Raw genomic sequence first — 13,252 nt, forward strand, 5'->3', positions numbered from 1 at the left:
AAACATCCAAGTGTTTACCTAGCTTCACCCATGACACTGCAGATTGCAGCGAGGTCTGTAGTGCAGAGGCTGTGCTGCTAGCACACAGTTATTGAGCTGGCTGTTTTCAGCAAGCCCCTCTGGCTGCCCAGTACCCCAGCGATGCTGACATTAATACGACCAGAAATGCCTTTGCAAACTTAAAGCGAGGTTGTCCCAACGTGGGGTAAAAAGGATAAAGCACAACCTAGCCTGGAATTGCTTAAAAGAGCCTCCCTGGAAATACCCCGTGGGGATGATAGCAAGGGCAAGGTTAAGCACTTTGTCTTCCATCTGTTCATTTTTTTAATCACGGCCACTGTGAGAGAAAAATGAGAGCAGCTTGTATGACAGAGGCACCCACGGAGCATGGGAACTTTAGCCTACATGGAGATTTCCTTTATCGCCAGCTGTTATCAGTGAACTAGGAGCAATGATGAGGTGATAAAAGCCCAGGCAGCCTTTATGGAGAGCACACATTGAGGAATCAGGCAGACTGAAGAAATCAGTCTGGTAAGCTTAAACCATTTACAGAAGGCTTCCACAGAACCCAGAGGAAAATTAAATTCCCACATAACTCACTGGGCCAGCACCATGCTACTGAAAAGCTGAAACCCCCCCAAATCTTTTCAGTTAAAACCCCAGAGCTTTCAGCTTTTAAGCCCTTTAAAACAAAATACCTGAGAGGAACAAGGCAATTGTTAACAACAGCTCAAGCAGTTCGCAATCGAAAAACCATCTCACCGTGCTTCAGACTGGCTCTGAGAACCACTTCTGAAACCAGGCACATTTGCTTTTTCCAATACACTGCTGAAGACAATTATTTCCCTGGTACTTTCCACTTGTATATAGGGGAAATGAGAAGAGATTAATTAACCATTATGAATACATCAGTTTAGGACGTTTTCATTTTAGCATAATACTGTACACCGAAATAAGATGATTTATCTACAGGGAGAAATTTGCTGGATTTGGAAATAAAGGTGTCTAGGAAACCTGTAAATGCAACTCATTAGGATTTATTTCTATTAGTAGCTAACCTTTTTGCTTTACTTATACTTGTCTTTTCCATAGAGCTTCTGATACTGCAACCTCCTACTGCCTGGGTGTGCAATCCCCTCCGATTCTGTGCTAGCACAGCTGCAGCCTTACCATTACCGGGCACAAAAAGGAGCATCAAGTCCAAAACAGCTGAAGCCTTGTGTATACGTAAGTGCTGATTATGTGAAACGTGAAGAACAGACTGACATTCATCGGGATGTTGGGTAAAATTCTTACCCTCCCGTTGCCATTTCTTATTTTCTTTGCACAGCAAGTTCTGCTTGTGAGCAAGGCTCTGCAGCAGTAAGTTCTGGACAAACAACAAAAAACGACAGTTTCTGCCCAGAAGAACATACACACTAAATCATCAGATCTAAAGGAACTAAAGGAACTCCTGTTTAGATAGACTTCAGAAAGTTTTACGTCTTTTCCTCAAACCAAAGAAATGAAGTCTTCTGTTGATTTTTCCAATGGGAACTTTCTCCTTCTTGTTTTTCACAGTTTTTTTTTTTCTTTTTTTCTTTTTTTCTTTTTTTCTCCCCTTTTAGGGAAACTACTACTTTCTTTATCTTGCTTAATGGTTTAGTCTAAAATATCCTATTTCCTTAAACAATTCTTTCTTGTCTCTGAACGTTTTGAATTACCATACTGTGGCTTCGTGCTCATGTGACCAGGAAATAAAGCTGAAGGCTGTGGTTGCATAATATAATTCATTATAGACTCACAAGCTCGCTTTAACAGCAGCACTTTTCTGCAACAGCCCAGTCTCATTTTTTTTCCTTGCAGTTACCATCATACCTCCATATATTTCTCCAACTCTAGGTAGCTTCTAACAGATTCACAGCTCCAGTGCTCCTGGGATAGGAAGCAAGGATAAATGGAAGGAATTCAGCCTAAACTATTTGACGTTTTCTTAATATGAGGAAAAAAAAAAGAGGTGCAAAAAAATCCTGTGTCAAAAGTATCATCTAGGAAGGACATCCAAAGATGTTCAGTAGACATCCAGCACAAAGATCAATGAAAAATGCCAGGTTGAGATAATATCATTCTTCTCATAGCAGTGAGAAATGCTCAACTTCAGTTTTCCCAGCATGTCTGACCCACTTGTGGCAGCTTTGCCAGGCAGGGATTGCAAAGCATTTTTGCTTTTAAGGGGCTTGAACTCAGTTTGCCCTGAAATTTGGTATGCATTGTTTGGTGTGCTCTGGGTAGGCCTAGTCTCCCAAATTTCAGACATTTGGCTAAAAGAATCTTCAAAGACACATCCCCAAACTCTTATTTTTTCTTCAGCTTGGCAAATTATAGCAATTTGGGTATGTGCAGGCTCTGATCTGTTCAGGCCCCAGACAGCAACCCCATCTCCTGCAGAGCACTTGCTCTCCAGGCAGGGTAGCACTGCTGAGACTCATAATCACAAAAGGGCTTTGTAGCTGCCAGTCTCAGAGCTCAAAACTAGCTTGAAACGGTATAGCTGGGCCAGAGGAGTCAAAAAAACTTTCCAGTTCATCCATTCACCTCTGAATATGTGTCATCTTTATACAGCATACTGCTGCCTAAAATTGAGTGCAGGCAAACACCTTTACACAGACAGTTCTCGTCTGGGTGCATTTTTTTTTCCCTGATGTCTGAAAACATACAATAAAATATGTCTTTTCATCAACAAGATAGCCTTGCTATTGCTACTTTGTTCTCACTGCCTTATTCTGCAGGAAACATTCGGTCTATTTGCATCTGTTTATGGAAAGAGAACAAGCATTTCAAGGGAAACAGAAAAAAAGAACGTCAAACTGGGAAAATGCCTTCTCTGTCAGCACTACCATATTAATAGTGCTTGCCGTTTCACTCAGTAATAAATAACAAGCCATTCCTTCCTTAAAAAAAGAAGCAAGAACACACCCTCAGCCAAAAACATCCCAAGCAGAAAGGCCAAGTTTCCATAAGTGCAAGACTACATTAATTATGTGTCTAAACAGTCCATGGCGTTTGCAGAAAGCAACCCATCTCTTTCTGAGCTGTTACTTTTTAAATGTATTTTCAGCCCTCTGCAAAGCGGTCGCAGTCCCTCAGCAAGCAGGTTTGCTTTTAGCGCTCTGCAGAGCTGCAGGGCTGGGAGGGAAGAGGAGGCAGGGCACCCCAGGCGCTCGGCTCAATTTCAGTTTCCTCTCAAATCAAACAATTCTGACTCGAATCTCTGGTTGCACTAATTCATAGAATAAGCTCAATTAGCTCCCGCTAATTCATCGCTGCGAAATATCAGCATTCGAGCCTCCCGTGGCTCAAGTTTCTTTCTGCATCCATATATAGTTGCAGAGCCTCTGCCGAGCAGACTTGCTGATCTAGCACGGCTCTTTCCTTTGGAAAGTCTGACATGGAAAGCAGCTCTGTAAAAAGTTAAAAAGGCAGTGTTGAATATACTCACAGCAATATTTATTTTCATGTTTGTGTTTATCCTCTGTTGCTAATGGTAAAGATTCAGGAGTCTGTAAACGATCTCTTGCTTTGCTGGCCCATCCTTCAGCAAGTCAGTAACGTGATGATTTAACTCCAACAAAGTGCTCTAAGTTATGCATAAACTTCTTTATATTATGAAATGAAGAGCAACTATGGTGCAATTATTTTTGTCTTTTGTGTCTGTGTGTGTGTATGTAACAATTTCTTTTGCAAAAGAAGAGCAAAATTCTATTTAATTATGGGATTTTCTACAAAAGTAGAAATGTAAATGGTAACGCATGAGTAATACATACTTGTGCAATCACATCTGAGGTGTGATTAAGTTTGTAACCTTTTTCCTGCTCTTTTTCAGACACAGAATGAGATTTGCTATTGTTTGCCTCAGTCAGAAGGTACCGATTCACTTTACATGTTGGAGCAATTAACCAGTATAAACATCGCATTCTGAATCAAATTAACTTTAATCACAGGGTCTAAACTAAATTGCATTCATTGTATTTCTAACGTGCCATGGCTAAGCTTTTTATTTTATGAAAAACCAGACAGAAAGAAAACATTATCTCACAGATGTCAATGGCTTTTAATGCAGATGAGTGATTTAGTGGCAGCCCTTCAGGTTGTGAATGCTTTGCCAAGGGCGCACTAGCTTTAGGCAGATCTGCTCCAAGACCAATTTCCATATCGTGAAAAGGCCCATGAAAAGGATTTTGCAAAATGATAATACCAATCGCTATATACTACTCATAACTGAAGTTGCAGTGACATGTATCGTTTTCATCTTCGCATTCACTGCTGTAGCAAACTAATGGCAGAGAAGAAATAAAACAGATGCCACGTGATGAAATCAAGGCATCTTGCTTGATGCTAAGAAGAGCACACAGCCTAGTTCCTGGCCTTTATGCACGTTCTTAGCTTAAATGTACATCTCCCTATATGCCTTTGCTTATGAACGCACTTATCCCTACAAGTTAACAGAAGGCAAGTTAAAAAGAATTGGAAAATTATGGCATTATCTCTTCTCTTCTTCTAAGATCACTTAAGCAGCACTGGGACTGGAGGCCATGCAGCTCTGCAAAGCCCATGGGAAAAGATGGACTGGGGGTCAAAATCTCTTATCACCCTGAGCCATCACAGACACTTTTTTTTTTTTTTTTTCCTTTTGTAGTCCTATATTAGGTTATAGTGAAATATTTCCCCAAATAACAGTCATGTGCATAAGTTTTCCTTCCTACCTTTCTTCCCTATTTAAAGATGAAAATCTTGCATTCCCACGATTTTGAGCTCTGCACTGTCACCAACATGTACCAGTTTTGGTGATGAAGGACTATGCGTTTTCCCAGGCTACCACAATGTACTGCATAGGACAACTGGGTGTTTATCTTCCTTGATACTTACACTATCATAACTTACTGAGTAGATGTCTCCCTCACTCGACCTTGCAGGGGTTTGCAGGTGAAAAAGAACTTTGTCTGTCCTGCCTGATCACGGCAAGTGGTAGAGACAACATGAGTTAGGAATCCCTCAGTTTTCCCTAACCTGATGTTTTCCTGGCTCTGCCATTGATTTACTCTATACCTGCATGAAAGCCACTTCATTTTGTGTATTTTATATTTTGAGACTTTGTGGGTGCTCCTTAGCAGCTTTTTGAACAAATCACTGTAGGAACACAGTTTATCTCATGCTTTTGGACTCATGACCTAACATTAAAATTTAGGTTATCAGCAGCAAGGTATTAGAAAACCATATGGGATTATATATATCTTTATCAATATTACAGAGGTCTCACCTTATCGGGTCCAGTTCCTGGTACAGAGACATCTCTAGTGCTGTCTGAGCTTATGGATACAGTTGAGTCTCCTGGATGTAACTGCAATTCAAATAGAGAGTAACACTTAAAACAACATTGTGGTAGGCTAGTCATAGGGAATCCAGACAGAAACGTGAACACAGGAAAAGAATCAGACAAAAATATCCAGTAAAAGACTGTTTAGCTATGCTTTGTTGGAGTGTCTCAGTTTCAGCAAGTTTTCACTGACACCAAGGCGGGGGTTCCTGGATCCCAGAAGAGCTGTTCCCCAGAGCTAGGGGGATGCATTCCCAATTGAGGTGCAGACACTACAAACAACTCTTACTCACTAGCAACAACATGGACAAGGAGTACTCTGGTGAGCAGCTGGAAGAGCTGCCTTGTTAAAAAAAAAAAAGAATTGGACTTGGTTTGATTTAACTCAAACTAAACACGAGGAAAAATTTTCCATGGGCTTGAAACCTGGCTTCTCAGGTTGCTCCAGAAGGGAATTTCTCATCTCTGAGATTGGCCCTTTGCTGCTAGAGGGGCCGAGATGTGTAATCCTTTCCTTAACCTTCCTTAACCGTACACCTTTTTCAAGATACAGCTATGAAAGGCAGACACCTCAAAATGTATTATGAACAATTTCACGGGAGATCAGATTTTATTAAATCACCTCTCACATTAGAAATTATCTAGCTCTATGAAGAGAGCAGTCTTCAAAGGCAGACTGGTTTTTGGTCAGTTCCCAGACTTCTGCCTAAAACACATCCACATTCCGGCTCCACTCCCAGTGCCCAGACCTCTCCCTGGGTCCCAAAGGACTGGACACCAATTAAGTTTCCATTTCAAAGGCCAATATGGCACTCAAGCGCTGCCTAACTTTTATGCTGGTCTTCTACACAGGGCAAACTTCCCCCTAAGAACCTAATGCTCATACAAATAAACTGTTTCTTGAATATTAGATTATACCAAATACTATCAAGTATGTTTACATATCTTAGATAAGACTGCTATACTGTATTTCATCCTTTGACTACAGCTTTTCTAACAGTCATCTAGAATATGAAAAAGAAATAAGAGAAACTATAATACGGAGATCTAGTGGTTTACAAACACGTCTTTTGGTGCCAGCAGTGACTATTCCATGATCCTAAATCTGTGATAGTACTGGCTTCCAGTTACCATCAAAGCAATGCAGATTATCAGAAAACACTAGCTTGCATATACATCTTTGAACTTACACAAAACAAGTTTTTGTCTAACACTAACTTGCCAGGCAACAAGATCACAACCAAAACATAAGTAAAGAATTGGAATTAAAAGGATTTTTAAAGACAGCTCGCCCTTTAGAATTAACTCACATATTATTGCATTCTTTAAAGGTGAAGATAACATTTCAGATTTGAGGTAGGTCATTTTCAGACTCATTTAATTAGACTGGCATATGCCTTTAGTACTCTAAAGTACATTATTTATTTTCTGATAAAAACTAAAGTTCCTTTTTTATGATTTATTGATTATTCCATACAATTATTTTCTATAAAGATAGAAGGCATATGAAGCACTGATATGCTTCATCCACTCCCTCTGTCCTAAGATGATGCACATCAGTTTTTGCAAAGTTCATTGCTGTGACCCTCTCATTTTGGCAGGAGGTAGCATGACTAACTTATTTAAAGTGTGAAGAAAGACTTATGTCAAAACCCCTTCCTTTTACCGTGCATTTTGGTTTGCAATGAAAGGAAGAGAGAGAAAGCACATTGCATTGTCAGGCAAGCAGCTGAAAGCAGGTCATGAATTCATATTCTTTGAATTTTAAGTTGAGTTATAAGTTTCAATGGACCTGAAAACTGAAATTCAAACCCAACGGAGATTATCAAAACACTGTAATTTTTCATGACTCTTGACATACCTCTTGCACGCACTAAGCAAAGTTGGGGTAAGTTTTGAGATTCATGATGAAAAGATTAAGTATTGGATGATCTAAACATACTTAGAAGGATGGCAGATTTCAACTACAAATAACATTTGGTTGGTGAATGATGTTCTTCATGGCTTCAGCATAGTTATACTGTCTCAATGGTCTCAAAAAAAAAAAAAAGTACTGCATTACTGCATTGATAGGATTTTTTTTATTTGTTGTTTTAAGGAAATACTTTTAGGGGTAAAATCTTAGTTACGTTGGAGTCATCAACAAACCTTACGTAACTCTAAACAAGTCTCTCTTTCCAGAAATATTTAAGAGTTGCTAAGGGGCGGTAGCAGATCCACAGGTACTTGTATTGTAATAAGCTAAGGATACCCAACTTGAACAAGATGATTTATTGAGCTCTTCAAGAACTGCTCTTGGAACTAATATTTTTGTTAGTGATGTTGGCACAAACACATAAAGGATATTAACAAAATATTGTAGTGCCCTAAAACTGGAAGGCATAATCAATACGGAGTGGATCAAGAAGAATTTATCACTTGCAAACTGTAACAGAAATAAGATAAAATTTGGCAAAAACAAGTACTCTGGAACCAAGAGCAAGAATTTCTGCCTTGAGCTTGGAACTCGGCAAATTAAATGGAAGAAGGAGAGAAAATGCTTTGAGTATTACTCGATCACAGGATAACTAAACCACTCTAATGCAGCTGTGGAAGAATCAGAGTGGAGCCTAGTGTATTTCAACCAACATATTTTGGACAGAAACAAAGAAGTATTAGTGTGATTGTTAAAGTATTAGTTGGAGTTTATCTTGAAGTGAGTTAACAGTAATTTCTTACTAAAGCAAGATTATTTCAAAGTGCACAAGAACAGAAAAGTCTGTTTTATGGGGGACTGGAAGACACTCAATGCATTACGCTTAGTAAAATAAAGCCTGAGAAGCAATATAGCTGCTTTCCATAAATACACTATGAGCTAAACATTGGAAACATATGAGAACCATTTAAGCTAAATGACTATATATACACACATACATGTAGCAAATCAACATAAACTGGATGGAAATGAGCCATCAAAGAAGAAAAGTTCTTGAACACTCTCCCAGTAAAACACCACAGGCCAAGGACTGAAACAGTTCAGAAACGAAGGTTGAGCAGTTTATGAAAAGAATTATATGCCACTGTTATCCCCCATGATATGGAGCTGGTTTCTATAAGCCAGAGGGCTGACGGGGAGTGTGGTCCAGGTTCCTGCTGAGCTCATCCAACCCACTGTGATGAGCAGAGGAAAAGCCCAGGAACTGACCAGCACAGAGTGATTCTGGCTAGCACGGCGTGGGTGCTCATCACCATGACCCGTGGGGAAACCAGGGTGGCACTGGGGAGGAATGCCAAAGGTTAATCCCATCCAGTTTTGTCTCCAGGGGAACTAGTGCCACATAGACTGGTGCCTGCAGCGGGGGCAGGAGGTGCCTGGAAGGGGAGTTGCAGTTGGCCAAAATACCAACTGGAAAATGACGTCTGTTCGTTCTTATTTTCCAACTGCTTGACTCGACAACCTGGACTTCATCTTGAAAGTACATGAACTTGAAAAATCAGATCCTTCTTGCCTCACCTCTGGGTATTTTGTAAGTTAGGTTCTCCCTACCTCAACTGATTTAGAATCTAAATGTAAATCTTCAGTATCTTCTGTGAAATACCCTCTCACAAATGTTTCATTTCCAGTTGAACAAAGGATATATTAGCAACCAAAACATTTAAGCTTCATAATATTTAAAGACTTTTCCCAGCAACAAAGTCCCTGTGCACTTGAGTGAGTTGTTTCCCAGGCTGGCTTTACAGGAAACCAAACTGAGCCTCAATATACATTATTACAGCTAAAATATCAAGATCTATACCACATATTTGCAATATCTGATTTAACTGATAGCAGAATTGGCCTTATTTGTGTGGTTGTATTTGTTATGCCATCCCTTGTATATACCACTCCCCCCCCCCCCACTCTTTTACTCTTCTGCCTTTTTGTCCTATGTTCATTTGCCACCCAAGACAGGCATCAGTGTACTTTGGTTCCAGAAGCTTAGTCAAAATTTGGTATATCCATCATGACTGCTGGTAAAATCTCTCAATTAAAAATGTAGCTTTAGTCTAGACATGTAAACAGTTTCATATTTGTATTTGTGGAGTCCAGATTAGCTGGAAACTGGCAAACACCATACTTTAGGATGAAAGAGATTATTTTTCAGGTAGCGTGGAGTTTTTCTGAAAGTGTAATGCATACCTGAGAAAGATTTTCTGTTTGCAGTGAAAAAAAATAGCTGGCTTGCAACAGAGCTACTGCCAGCACAGTTCCCATCTATAGTGCTCTCACACTGGCAGCTGTTCAAGCCGTTTCAGCCTTGCTGTCCATATGTGGTTCCCAGACAATGTCCAAATGCAAGCCAGTTTTCAGCTGTCCAGGTAAGTCTCTTCCTCAGCAGACAGAGCACAGACACTCACAGGACTTTTAAGCAGATTTGGCATTTCTTGCTCTCTTCTCCCTATAGTCTGCTGCGATGCCTGAACAGCTCAGTTACTTGGCAGCTTCCTCTGGACCCTTTGCAGTTTCCACTTGGGACTGAGCACATGGGTCCAAAAAGGGCGATCAGGACCCAACTATCTGAACAGGACATGGGCATCGCATAACCTGACAAACTCCCTATCCACATCAAAAGGGACACAGCCGAGAAGATTCAACTCCAAAGCTCTGAGAAATCTGTAGGTAATATATTATGGATTTATATTATATATAAATCACTATCAACCCTCTAATTTTTCCTGCTTCCCATAAATGACCACAGCTCCATACACAGCTCCCTATATTTCTCAAGAGTTCCCACCCTGATTTTGCTTCCCCAGCAGAAAAACCTATGTCCTTGACTAAAATTGTTAGAGAAATCAATTATCTGATTTGGCCTTGTGTGATAATAATTAGGAAGTTGGATTCTTGTTTGATTAAGTTTATCTGAAGCTACAAAAAATAAATAAATGAATAAATGGAGAACCATAGCAATTTGCACTTGTTTTCAGGCTACTTTTTGTAATAAACTATAGACTTTTACTGTCTGGTTATCTTAATTTGTTCATTGCCTAAAAAGTTGTACATACTATAAGTAAAATTATATGTAAGCTTTACCAATAGAGCGAATTGGTAAAATCCTTTGGTTGTTCCCTCTTTGAAAATCCACTAAACATAATTGGTTACAAAACCCTATATGTGTTCTTGTGCAGATGTGGCTTTAGGCAATTTCTAGGTTGCGTGATTTTAGATGAGGTAAGTTAATCTGTGATGTCTAGACTTTCTTTCCCACATGACTCCAGTATGGAAGGTTTTTGACCAGCACTATCCTAACCTGCATAATTTATACATCTGTAGTGTATTTTCACTGTACACAGGCCAAGTTCCTAGAGTAATCTTTGCCAAGGAGCTTTTCCAGGTCTTGTTTGATCAGTCAAGCCACGATTCTAACACCAAATTCCTTATTACCAAACAACAGGAACCAAGCGCAAATTTGCTAGGTAATGTTGTGTCCACTTAGTCTGTTTAAAATATAACACAAAACCATCAAACCATCTGATCTTTTTGATCTTGCTTCTGTAAAGGATTTTTTTCCCTCTAAACTTGCAATGAAACGTTCTTGTCAAAATATTTGTTGGTGCTAGAAGAACAGATCTTTTGATTGCTCAGTAGCTCTTTATTTCATTTAGATTTCTTGTGGAGATTCCTGACTTGATATAACACACACACTATATTATAATAATATAATATTCTAAATATATGGAATATAAGATGTATCTCTGGTTCAGGTATTTCTGCCTAAGGACAGTCCTGAGAGTTCTACTAAAAATAACCAGCCTTAAAAGATACTTACAAAAACTATTAAAGAGAAAATACTTTATAAGTCTAATCTCTAGCATCATTTCTCTTGTCGGTTCAGACCTCATTTGGACATACAAATAACACTATGAAAATATTTTTATTCACTATTAAAATGATTGGCTTTGTGGAAAGGAACAGAGTTCCTGCCTTGGATTTACTTTAGCCTGCAACTTTGTGTGCTTTGATTTCACCTCACTAACTGCAGTCTACTGGTCCCACTTAAACAGCCAGGGACAATACTACATACATGTATACAAAATACTTGAAGTGTTTTATCAGAAATATGACTGAAAAAGGCATCAAAATGATTTTACTTCTAGGGCTCCATATTAACCATTTTTGTAGCAGCCCTTTAGGATGGGCATCTTGTGTTTAACTGGCTGAGCTGCAGTGTTGAAAAGAAAATGTAAGTACCATTAAGACCTGTATTTAAACCCTCCTATAGCTCGCGAAGCAGTAAGACTCTTTCGGAAAACAGTGGTTCACACTGAAGTTCATTACTACGGGTTGAAATACTCACTGTTGTTAGAGTAACCTGAATGCCCAACCTTTTACTTGTGGCTGCGTGTTTCACCAGCAAGGAAAGGAGAAAGGCAACTAACCCTCGAGATACTGACAGTTTCCAGCATAGTGAATGCTCTCTAAGGAATTACGCAATGAAAAAGAGAGATGAAGCACATCTGAAGAAATGATGTATCTTCTTTCTGAATCCTTCCCCTATCTCCAGGGCCCAGCGCTGCATTCTGGTCCTAACGTGTCTGGCTGCCTCTTATCTACCTTTTCTGCCAAATCTCTGATGTTCCTCTGGGGTTTCTGTAACAACTCAAGATGATGAGATAGAGCAGATGTCTTCTTCCCTGTGAGATTTTTGGTGTCTTTTTGGAGACTCAGGAGGTCTGGGACCTTCTAGCCCATTTTGGCTAACTCTGCAGCTCTTGCACTGGGAATAGTGCTGGCAGGGGTGTCTTGGGAGCACTACAACCCACTACCCCATGCTGCTCCTGAGCAAACCACTTTTATTTGTCCTGTTCCTGAGCTGAAACCAGGGCACTTTGCACCAGCAATGTTAGAGCAAGAGTGGATTTGACTGGCGGTCCCAAGTGCTGCGTGCCCAAGGCTTGGCTGTGCATAACACAATTCACTCATCATGTAATCCCACAACAAAGCCTGTGACCTGACAAAGAACTCTCCTGCCACCCTTCCAGCCCCCAAAGCAACTCTCCTGCAGCAAGCAAGGCTTGGTTATGCTTACAAATAAATGTTTCCTACTTCATGATCCTCCTGACACCAGTGTTGGCAGCACCAAGTGCTTCTGGAACAGCCTTTTCCAGTAAAATGGGATCGGTTTCATCAGCAGTCCTCCATGGGCTCATTTGGGTTTGCGAGTGACATGTGGAAAATCCATGAAATCATACCTGTCATTAAGAAAGCTGCAGAGCTGTTGCTGTGCTTTAAACAACCTGTTTCTCACGGATAGTTTTTACTAACTGATTGCGCTGCTGGCAGGGATTTCCAGTCTTACAAAACCGATGTACCAATCATCTCCTCAAATCTGCTTGCCTTCAGGATGTACATCGAGCCCTTGGGACTCAGAAAGAGCCACCTGCATCCTGCTGTCTGGGAACACCACATGCATGCACACACACACACATACATGGACACATACACGCACACATTTATAAATACAATCTTGCTGTTGTCCCTCACCAGAAGATACTTTAAGGGCTCCCGCTTATTTTTCTTTGAAACAAATACTGATGTAATTAAGTAATTTGTGTTTATAATTACAAACATCTTGCTTCACAGCACTGTTACAAGCTACATTTTTCGTGATGTAGCACACGGAGAATGAGCCATATGTCTGCAAAATGAGCCACATAGGTCATTATGTAGAAGCAGTATTTTCAATTTTAAACATAATTCACAAGACCCTTTAGGAACTTAATCATTCCTACACCCTTTCTCCGTGGATGCATAGCCCAAGATAATGTAGTTCAGATGAGTTTGCTGTGATTACAGCGGTGTGAACGCATTTCAAAATCTCAAGACAAAAGTTTATAACATAGACTCTTTCAAATGATAAGAACCACGCTACCGATGTG

The 13,252-nt window shown here is 40.0% G+C and overlaps 1 long non-coding RNA gene across 1 annotated transcript in view; it reads right to left on the bottom strand.

Moving 5' to 3' along the window:
- Nucleotides 1-13,252, bottom strand: part of LOC311437230 — an 87,875-nt gene that overhangs the window by 23,442 nt on the left and 51,181 nt on the right. The window contains exon 2 of the long non-coding RNA XR_014693377.1: nt 5,297-5,377. This is a non-coding gene — a long non-coding RNA (uncharacterized lncRNA). The remainder of the gene's footprint in view (nt 1-5,296; nt 5,378-13,252) is intronic.

The sequence above is a fragment of the Aythya ferina genome, assembly GCF_964211825.1.
Source record: "Aythya ferina genome assembly, chromosome: 5".
Taxonomy (NCBI): domain Eukaryota; kingdom Metazoa; phylum Chordata; class Aves; order Anseriformes; family Anatidae; genus Aythya; species Aythya ferina.